Consider the following 10,673-nt stretch of genomic DNA (forward strand, 5'->3'; position numbering starts at 1 on the left):
GAGACATTCACAAATATAGCATGATACGAGTCCTAGACTACCCGGACAATTAACATAATAGTAGCTACGCACGGACTCTCGTCACCTAGTGCGTACGTAGCCCCCGCTAAGGGTGTTAAACGGGCCGGGTTGACCCGGTTCCGGACCGGCCCAGACCGGTAAAACTCGAAACCGGCCCGGACCGATAAGGGGGGCTGGGCTGGGCTGGGCTGGGTAGGGGGTTGGGGTTGGTTTGGACGGTTTAATTATTTGAAACGGGTAACCGGCCCGGTTGAACCCGGAAGAGTTACTATTCACTCTTACCGGGTTAACCGGACCGGACCGGTTCAAAGGCTACTTTTTTTTTTGTTTTTTTTAATTTTCGAATTCAGTGGGCCCCACAGACCGTTGGCAACGGTCAGACCATTTTTTGGTCCGTTGGCCAACGGAAATATTGCACAAATAGCCTTTTTTTTTAAATTTTTAACCCTTTTTCAATTTACAAAACTAACCTTCTCTAAAACTATAAATACCCCCCCCCCTCTTCTTCATTTCTTCACTCAATACTCATTTCTCAATCTCAATTTCTCTCATTCTCTCATTCTCCAATTTGCAAGACTTCAAGTCTTCAGTTCATCATTTCATCTTCTAATTTTATTTGGCTCTCTTTTCTTGAATTTAATTTATCGTGTTTTGTCATTCGGAATTTGAAGTTTGAAGTTCAAAATTAAAATACTTGCTTGACGTTTGTTCGTGGTAACATCGGAATTGCGTAATCAAGTGCTCAATTTATTGTCGAATTCGGTGCACTCCCTCCAACTCTTTCTCTTATTTAATATTTTAATTGCATATTTAATTTTAGCTTATACTTTAATTTTTACAATATGTTTAATGCTGCTAAAAGAGCGTGTAGAAAAGTTACTGGTAGGAGAAATAAAAAAAGAGGTAGTGCTTCAGCATCTGGTAGTAATAGTACCCCATATACACATGTTTCCGAAACATCACCTAATGATAATGTAGATATAGATTATGAACAATTACAAGAAGATTATGGAATAGAAGATAATAAATTAGGAATGGAAGATGAGATACCAGCTACACCTACTAGTGCTGGAGGTGGTAGTGTTGGAGTTGTTACAAGGGGTGGTGGTCATGGCACTAGTAGTAGACCACCTGTGGCTCCGACTACTAATCGTAGAAAAAGAAGTAAGGTTTGGAATTTTTTTGAAATAATTGAAGGTACTGACAGAGTTAGATGCAAACTTTGTAAAGATGATTTTAAACATTTGACTGGAGGAAATTTAGGGGGGACTGGGACGCTTAGTAGACATATGAGAATTGCACATCCCATAGAATGGGGCTCTGATGATGATGAAAATCAAACAACTATTAACCCTACTACTGGAGGATTATTGAAATATGATAAAATGAAGGATCGTGAGGAGTTAGCAAAAAAGATTGCTTTAGGTTGTCTACCTTTTTCTTTTGCTTCTTCGTCATATCTTATTATGTATATTCAAAGCATTTACAATCCTTTATTTAAAGGTATCCCTAGAAGTACTTGTAGAGCTGATATCTTTAGACTTCATGGACAATATTAAACATATATACGTTATTTGTTTAGCCACCTTCCTTGTAGAGTTTCTCTAACTTCTGATATTGGCCATGCTGTTAATGGACGTGATTATTTGACAATTACATGTCATTGGATAGATGATACTACTTGTATGCAAAAACGTATTATCGCTTTTAGATATGATGAAGATCAGAGTCATACTGCTTCATTTATAAGTAGTACTATTTGTGAAGTTGTTGAATTTTATAATCTCAAGAAAAAAGTATTGTGTATGTCTTTTGATAATGCTTCTAACAACAATGCCGCAATTTCAATATTAAAAATGCATTTGCAACCACCTCTTGATGAAATTTTTCATGTTAGGTGTGCATGTCATGTTTATAATTTAATTGTTAAAAGTGGCCTTGATTTATTTTCAACTGAGATTACTCATGTTAGAAGAGCAGTTGGTGTTATTCAAGGAAATAATAGACAATCTAGAATAAAGAAATTTAAGAATAAGTGTGTCCAGTATAACCTTAAACCCAGATTCATGCCAGACGAAATTGTTACTAGATGGAATTATACATATATATTTTTAAAATGTTGCTACAAATATAGATTCCCAATAACTGAAGTTGCTAATGCGCATTGTACTGATCCAAACCGTATGTTAACAACTGGTACTTGGGAGGTCATTAATGATGTTGTTAAATTTTTACATAAATTTTATACAGCTACTGTTGAGTTTTCTGGAGCATATTACCCTACTGTTACTATGGCTTTAGTACATATAGATGAAATTTCTTTTCTACTCTCTGAATTTAAGAAGAAAGAAAAATATAAGGATGTTGTTGAAAAAATGCAAGCAAAATTCAAAAAATATTTCTTTCCAATTCCTCCGATTTACTTAATTGGTGCTGTTTTAAATCCTTCTATTAAGATGTCTGATTGTCACCAGTTAATGAATGCTTTATATACTTATATGGAGATTGGACCAACTGAAACCCCAGATTTATATGTTTCTATGAACAAGCTAAACGATTATTTACAACAATTATATAATTATTATGCAAATGTAATTGATGGTGCTGCTCGTACTGTAGGCAATGTTAATCCCATTTTTCCCTGTAGCACTTCTGCTACTGTGGATGAGGAAGAAGGCCTTGATAGTTTTAATATTTTTTCTACATTTTCTAACACTCAAACCAGTAGCAGGAACATTGATGAACTTCAATTCTACTTGCAGAATCAAAAAGAGCCTCGCACAAAGGAATTTTCACCGTTGGGATGGTGGCATAAGAATGGAAAGCAATTTCCTATTCTTTTCGCTATGGCTCGGGACGTGCTGAATGTGCCAATTTCTACTGTTGCATCGGAGAGTGCATTTAGCCAAGCAAGACAATAACTTGGAGACACCCGCCACTCATTGGGAAGCAATGCTTTGGAAGTTTTAGTATGTTTCAGAGATTGGATTAGATCGGAACGAAGAAATCAAGGACGTGAAGATGTTGATAGCCCAGAAGACGAGGAACTTCGAGATATATTAACACATGGTAACCCATCCGAATTTAATACTCCAGAAGAAGGTCAATCGGTTCATATTGATTATGAAGAACTTAATAAGGCAATGCAAAACCTTTGAATTTACTTGTTGTTAAAAATGTAAACCTTTCAATTTGTAAGTTTGAATTATGAAATAAAAGTAGCACTTGCAATAAGTGCAATTTTTTCCCATCTTCCTTGTATTCTTTATGTTAGTACTTTGTATTAATATAACTTACAATATTTATAAAAAATTCCAAAAAAAAATTTAAAAATACACTAAACCCGGCCCGGCCCGGCCCCCTCAACCCGTAACCCTTACGGTTCAATTTTTACCCGGATGAACCCGAACCCGTTAAGAACCAACCCGGAATCGTAACCCGTACGGGTCCAAAAAATAGAGGCCCGGCCCGGCCCAACACACCCGTTTAACACCCTTAGCCCCCGCATTTAGTAGCAAATTACTCAATTATTACACCTATGGGGACAATTCCCTCTTACAAGGTTAGAAAGGAGACTCATCTTGCTCCAAAATGCACTTTCAATACCAAGAACGAGCCCATACCCTCAATTCGGAGCCGAACGATCCCAAACTAGTTAAATGAGGTAGGAACTAGTCAATATAAGCTCACAAGATCGAATTCTAGCTATTTAAGCAATTTCCCAATCATTAACACAAGTTTCCTAAAATTCGACCCCGGGCCCACGTGCCCGGATTCCGAAATTTTTCGAAGGAAGTTGTTCTCTATAACCTAGGGATCAATAATATATGAATTCTAATCCATTTCATAACAAATTTCGTAGTTAAATCTAACTTTTATTAAAACCCTAGGTTTTGCTCTAACCCCTTGATTTTACCTAAATTCTAGTGTTTAAACTACCTAAGACACAAGTATTAAACTAAGAATAGGTGGGATAAACTTACCTCAAGATGCTAGGTGGAAGTCTTCTCTTAAAAGCTCCCAAAATCGCCAATGGAGGAGTGAAAAATGGCAAAAATGACTTAAAACCCGTATTAAATGAAGCTCACTACTTTAGCGATTTCCGCATCTGTGGTCAGGGGACCGCATCTGCGGTCCCGCTTCTGCGAGAAATCGGACGCACCTGCAGAACTGGCCAAGCGGGCTGCGACCGCTTCTGCGGTCTCGAAGCCGCTTCTGTGGAGCCGCTTCTGCGGTTTTGGCCTGGCCTACCCTGGGCCGCATCTGCGATATGTGGACCGCTTCTGCGGTCTCGCACCTGCGGTCGACCAACCGCAGGTGCGGTTATGACAGAAGCAGATGCTTCAGCACTTCTCAAAAATTCCAACTTCACTCGAGCCTCGTCCGATTGACGCTCGGGGCTCCCTGGCCTCGCCCGAACATACTAACAAGTCTGAAATCATAAAACGGACCTAGTCGAACCTTCGGAACGCCTGAAAAAATGCTAAATCTAAGAATCACCCCCTAAAACCGTTTATCAAACTTATGAACTTCAAGTTCTTAATTTTCCTCTAACGAGCCGAAACGCCCTTAAACTACTCGGATTGACACCAAATTTTGCGGGCAAGTCTTAAATGTTATATTGGACCTGTACTGGGCTTCGGAACCAACATACGAGCCCAATACCAACGTGATCAATCATTAATTAGTTTCTTTAAATCCTTAGAATTTCAATTTAACAATTTCTAATAAAAATTCATTACTCGGGTTAGGGACCTTCGAGACCGTCAAAACATGAATCCGGGTCCGTTTGCTCAAAATGTTGACCAAAGCCAAACTTAGCCTTTTAAGAAAATCCTAAGGAGTCAAATAAGCATATTTCAATCCAAACTCTTCCAAATCCCGAACCAACCATCCCCGCAGGTCCTAAATTAGTTAAAGCAAGTGCGGAAGGTTTTATTTATGTGAACGTGGTTTTAAAAAGCAAAACGACCAGTCGGGTCGTTACACAACACTTCCCCCTTTCTCTTTATATCTCCTCAACCTAAACCCTAGCCCATTCTCAACTCCCCAGCCGCCCCCAAACACTCCCGTTTCATCTCTCAAAGCTAAACCCTAGCGGCCGAAATTTTCTAGCCCTTTTCTCTGCATTTTCCCCTTGAACTAGAGATCTTCTTACCTTTTCTAAATGCTTACCACTCTGATATGGTAATAATAAGTATTGTCCCATTTATGGAAGGTGTCTTTCATATAAATCGGGTCCAATGGGTTCAATCTTGAAGATCCTGCGGGATTTCGGCTAGGTACATCAAAGGATACGGAGTATCTCTCCGATCGAGCACATATCCATCGATTCCGGTTTGATTAGGGTTAGCCTTACTTGTTGCCCTAATCCGATTTGAAATCGGTTTGCATATGATCTTTTACTTATTTTGTATGACTGATTTTATTTCCTTATTCTACGTGATTGGTCCTTTCCATTTTTGTTTACCTGTTACCACCACTATATAAGTCCCCTTCCCCCGTTTCCCTTGTAAGTCTCAACGACTACTGCACAATCACTACTACGACTAGTACTATTGCTCTCACTCTCACACGTTTTACTATTCTTTATCTTGAGACCTTGGCCGGCTAAAAGCCATGGCCATCAGAATTTGATTGTTGCCCTTTCCTAGTGCGAGCATTGCCCAGGGTTCACTTGAAACCCTTGGGAACTCTGACGCATTTGGATTTTGGGGTTCTGCTGCTCTTTTTGCTATTGACGATTGGAGTAGTACTTGGGCTATTTTTTTCTTGTTTGTTTGCTTGTCATCTACAACAAGGAAGTGTCTTTGGCCCTAAAAATTTTATTCTCTTTCGTTTATGTTCATGGTATGTACATCTATGCCACTTAGACTTTTGTGAAATAATATTGTAAAGACCCGACCGACCGTTTTGAGCATTTGTATTTCACTCGCTAATTCTCGGGCCTCACTAGCCTCGTATGATGTATTATGACTTATGTAAATTGTCGATTTCGGTTTTCAAGTTAATCGGAACAGATATGGAAGAATGATTCTCAGCTTGAAGCTTTAAATTTGAAAGGGTTGACCAAGTTTTGAATTTTAGTATTTGACCTCGGATTTGAATTTTGATGATTCCGTTAGCTCCGTTAGGTGATTTTGGACTTAGGAACGCGTTCGGATTGTGTTTTGAAGGTCTGTGGTAGAATTAGGCTTGAATTGGCAAAATTGGAAATTTGGCGATTTCCAGTCGGAAGTGGAAAATTTGATATCGGAGTCGGAATAGAATTTCGGGAGTTGGAGTAGGTTTGTAATGTCATTCGTGATGCGTGTGCAAAATTTGAGGTCATTCGGGTGAGGTTCTATAGGTTTCGGCATCAGTTGTGAAAGTTTGAGGTTTCAAGTCCATTAAGCTTGAATTAGTGTGCGATTCATGTTTTTGTTATTGTTTGAGGTGATTCGAGAGCTCGATTGAGTTGGTATGGTATATTAGGACTTGATGGCACATTTGGTTGAGGTTCTGGAGGCCTCGGGTGTGTTTTGGGTGAGTTTTGAGCGAGTCCGGGCAATACCGGAACTCAGGCATGGTTCTGGTGCTTAATTTTCAGAGGGCGAAGGAATTTTCGTTGAGGGCGATAATATTTCGCTGAAGGCGGAGTAGGGGGCACGGGCAGCGTAAATCTGGTCGCGGAGGCGCTCTAGGGCAGATGTGCAGATTCACTGGTTCGGCTTCGGAAGCCTATATCGTTTGAGCTACAAGGAATTGTGAGATGATTCAAAAACAAAAGTTTTAGCCCTTTGTGTCTAGTTTCCAGAAAGATAAAGAAATCATCATTTGGACATCTGTAGAGAAAGTTATGGCCAACATGCTAAAACCTGTCACTGCAACTACCAGAAGCGCGGACAACGCTACTTTTTCGCGACCCCATGGGTTGGATTTTTGTGGCCGCGCCTGGATTTTTGCGGTAAGCGTAGTGGAGATCAAAGAGTGCACTATATAAATGGGGTTTAGGGAATTATTTCACATTTTGGACCTAGGGAGCTCGGTTTGTGGCAATTTTCGAGGGGTTTTCAAGAAATTCATCGGGGTAAGTGATTCTAACTCGGATTTGGTTAATGTTCATGAATATATTAATGATTTCATCATTTGATTAGTACTTTGAGGTGGAAATTTGGGGGAAAATTCTGGAAATTTCATAAAATAAATTTTTCAGATTTGAATGTCGTTTTGGAGTCGGATTTGAGTGAAACTAGTATGGTTAGTCTCGTAATCGAATGGGTTGTCGAATTTTGCGACTTTTGTTGGATTTCAAGACGTGGGCCTGGGGCCCGTCTTTTGAGTTGACTTTTCGACTTTTGGCCCAAAGCTTAGCATTTTCTTATGGGATTGATTCCTTTAGCTCGTGTTAATTGTATCGAATTGTTTATGGCTAGATTCGAGTTATTTGAAGGCCGGTTCGAGAGGTAAGGGCATCGCGGATTAGGGATTTGATCGATTTGAGGTAAGTAATGATTGTAAATCTTGTCCTGAGGGTATGAAGCCCCGGATTTCACATCGTTTCACTATTGTGAGGTGACGCGCATGCTAGGTGATGGGCTATGGGCGTGCACGTTGGGGATTGTGACTTGGTCCGTCCTATAGCAACTATTAAGTTGCGTATTTGGCTGAAAAACTATTTGATACTTATGTGCTTTAGAAAAAATTTCTATGATTTGGGATGAATGCCATATTTGGGCCTCGTGCCAAAGCTGTTTGGACCCTTAGTGGGCTTTTCTTATTATTCTCTCTCTGTTTTGATTTAAGATCTATACTCAGCCATGCTATGTTATACTGATTTCATAACTCAGTCTTTATTACTTTGTTTTTGATGCATAAAATGATATTTTGGGCTGAGCACCCTGTTTTGCTGATTGCCCGAGTGGCTTGAGAGGTTTCTAACTGAGAGAGGCCGATGGCCTGATTGTGAGGATATTATATTTATGGATCGGGCTGCACGCCGCAACGATATATATATATATATATATATATATATATNGGGCAAACTCCAATTAGGTGTAGTTATGATAGGGGTAGTGGTCAACTTGTGTTTTAAGAGTTCAAAGGCCTCCATACACTTTTCATCAAAAACAAACTTGGCATCTTTCTCTAGTAGCTTGCACAATTGATTTACAACCTTCGAGAAGGCTTTGATAAACCGCCGGTAGAACCCGGCGTGTCCAAGAAAACTCCTCACCCCTTTGACAGAAGTAGGGGGAGGGAGTCTCGAAATCACCTCAATTTTCGCCTTATCAACCTCAATCCCTTGTTTTGAAATCTTGTGGCCCAACGCTATACCTTCTTCAACCATAAAATGGCATTTTTCCCAATTGAGAACTTGGTTAGTTTCTTCACAACGAGCCAATACTTTATCCAAATTCACCAAACATGCATCAAAAGAGTCACCAACCACACTAAAGTCGTCCATAAAGACCTCCAATATGTCCTCGCCATATCGGTGAAAATAGCCATCATGCAACGTTGGAAGGCCGCCGGAGCATTGCACAATCCGAATGGCATCCGGGAGAAAGCAAAGGTACCATAGGGGCATGTAAAAATAGTCTTCTCTTGGTCCTCCGGGGCAATTAAAATTTGATTATAGCCCGAGTACCCATCCAAGAAACAATAGAATGCTCTCCCCGCAAGACGATCTAGCATTTGGTCGAGGAATGGTAAAGGAAAATGATCCTTGCGGGTCACCTTGTTGAGTTTCCGGTAGTCCATGCAAACTCTCCACCCGGTAATGGTTCGAGTGGGAATAAGCTCATTGTTGTCATTAGGCACCACCGTCATCCCTCCTTTCTTTGGCACACATTGGACCGGAGAAGTCCACGAACTGTCAGAGATTGGATAGACCACACCGGCGTCAAGACACTTGATAACCTCTTTCTTTACCACTTCCTGCATCGCCTCATTGAGTCTTCTTTGATGTTCAAGGGACGGCCTTGCATCCTCCTCCAGAATGATCTTATGCATGCAAAATGCGGGGCTTATTCCCCTAATGTCCGCCAGAGTCCATCCTATTGCCCTTTTTTGCCTTTGAAGCACCTCCAAAGTGGCCTCCACCTGCAAGTTAGTAAGGCAAGAAGAACGAATAACTCGAAGAGTTGAATTAGAGCCCAAAAATTCATACCTGAGGTGTGGAGGAAGTGGCTTCAACTCCAACACCGGTGGCTCCTCAATGGATGGCTTAGTTGGTGGAGTTTTGCGATTTTCAAGATCCAAAGATAACTTCCTAGGCTCATATGAATATGAACCCATACCATGCAATGCATTCACACACTCCACTCTGCTAGCATCATCTTCTACATCCATGCCAAGAAGTACGGCCTCAAGAGGATCTTCAACATTCATCATTGAACTTGTGTCATCCACTATCACAGATGTGACAATGTCCACAAGTGAAAACACTTCCGTGCTATTAGGTTGCCTAATTGATTTTGCAAACATGAAATACCGCCTTCTCATCTCCCACTCGGAATGTCAATTCACCTGCTTCAACATCAACCAAAGCCTTCCCCGTAGCTAGGAAAGGTCTCCCAAGAATAATCGGCACTTCAAAATCCACTTCACAATCCAATATGACAAAGTCGGCCGGCAATATGAATTTGTCCACCCGGACAAGAACGTCGTCAATTATACCCAAAGGCCGCTTCATCGACCGGTCCACCATTTGAAGTCTCATCGAGGTTAGCCTAGGTTGCCCAATTCCCAAAGTCTTGAAGACTGAATACGACATCAAATTAATGCTAGCCCCCAAGTCACAAAGGGCCTTAGCAAACTCCGCACTCCCGATAGTGCAAGGAATAGTAAAAGCTCCTGGGTCTTCAAGTTTCGGGGCCATAGAATGCACTATCGCACTAACTTGGTGTGTCATCTTTATTGTTTCACAATCCATGGAACGCTTCTTTGTGACTAAATCCTTCATAAACTTTGCATAGCCCGGCATTTGTTCAAGTGCCTCCACCAAAGGCATGTTGATTCTAAGGCTTTTCATCATGTCTATGAATTTCTTGAACTGATTGTCATTCTTTTGCTTTGCTAACCGCTGAGGATAAGGTGGAGGTGGTCTAGGTAAGGGTGCCTTGGCTTTTGGCACCACCGGCTCCGGAATATCAATTATGTGCTCCCTAGACGGGTTCACGGCCTCTTGAATTTCCACCTCGGCCTCATCAATATCTATTCTCACTTCCTTATTCACATTTATCTCAACCACATCTTCAACAATCAAAGGATCCACATCTTCTTGGAGATCAAAATCATCATTCACCACTCGATTTTCATTTGAGGCTTGCACATCACCGCCTCTTCCGCTTCTCGTTGTGACCGCCATCACATGATTATTACCTCCCTTTGGGTTCACTACCGTATCACTTGGTAGTGCTCCCTTAGGTCGGGTATTCAACGCTTGAGAAATTTGCCCTATTTGCACTTCTAGGTTCCGGATAGATGTGTTGTGTGAAGCCAATTATGCATCCGAGTCTTGGTTCTTTTTCATCATCTGCTCGAACATCATTTCTATCCGTCCCATATCACTTCCGGAAGAACTAGACCCTTGGGATTGAAAGGGGGGTGGATTGTTTGGTTGTTGGAACATGGGGGGCCTTTGAAAGCCTTGCCCCCTACCACCATTA

Source organism: Nicotiana attenuata, unplaced genomic scaffold, assembly GCF_001879085.1.
Source record: "Nicotiana attenuata strain UT unplaced genomic scaffold, NIATTr2, whole genome shotgun sequence".
In the NCBI taxonomy this organism is placed as follows: Eukaryota; Viridiplantae; Streptophyta; class Magnoliopsida; order Solanales; family Solanaceae; genus Nicotiana; species Nicotiana attenuata.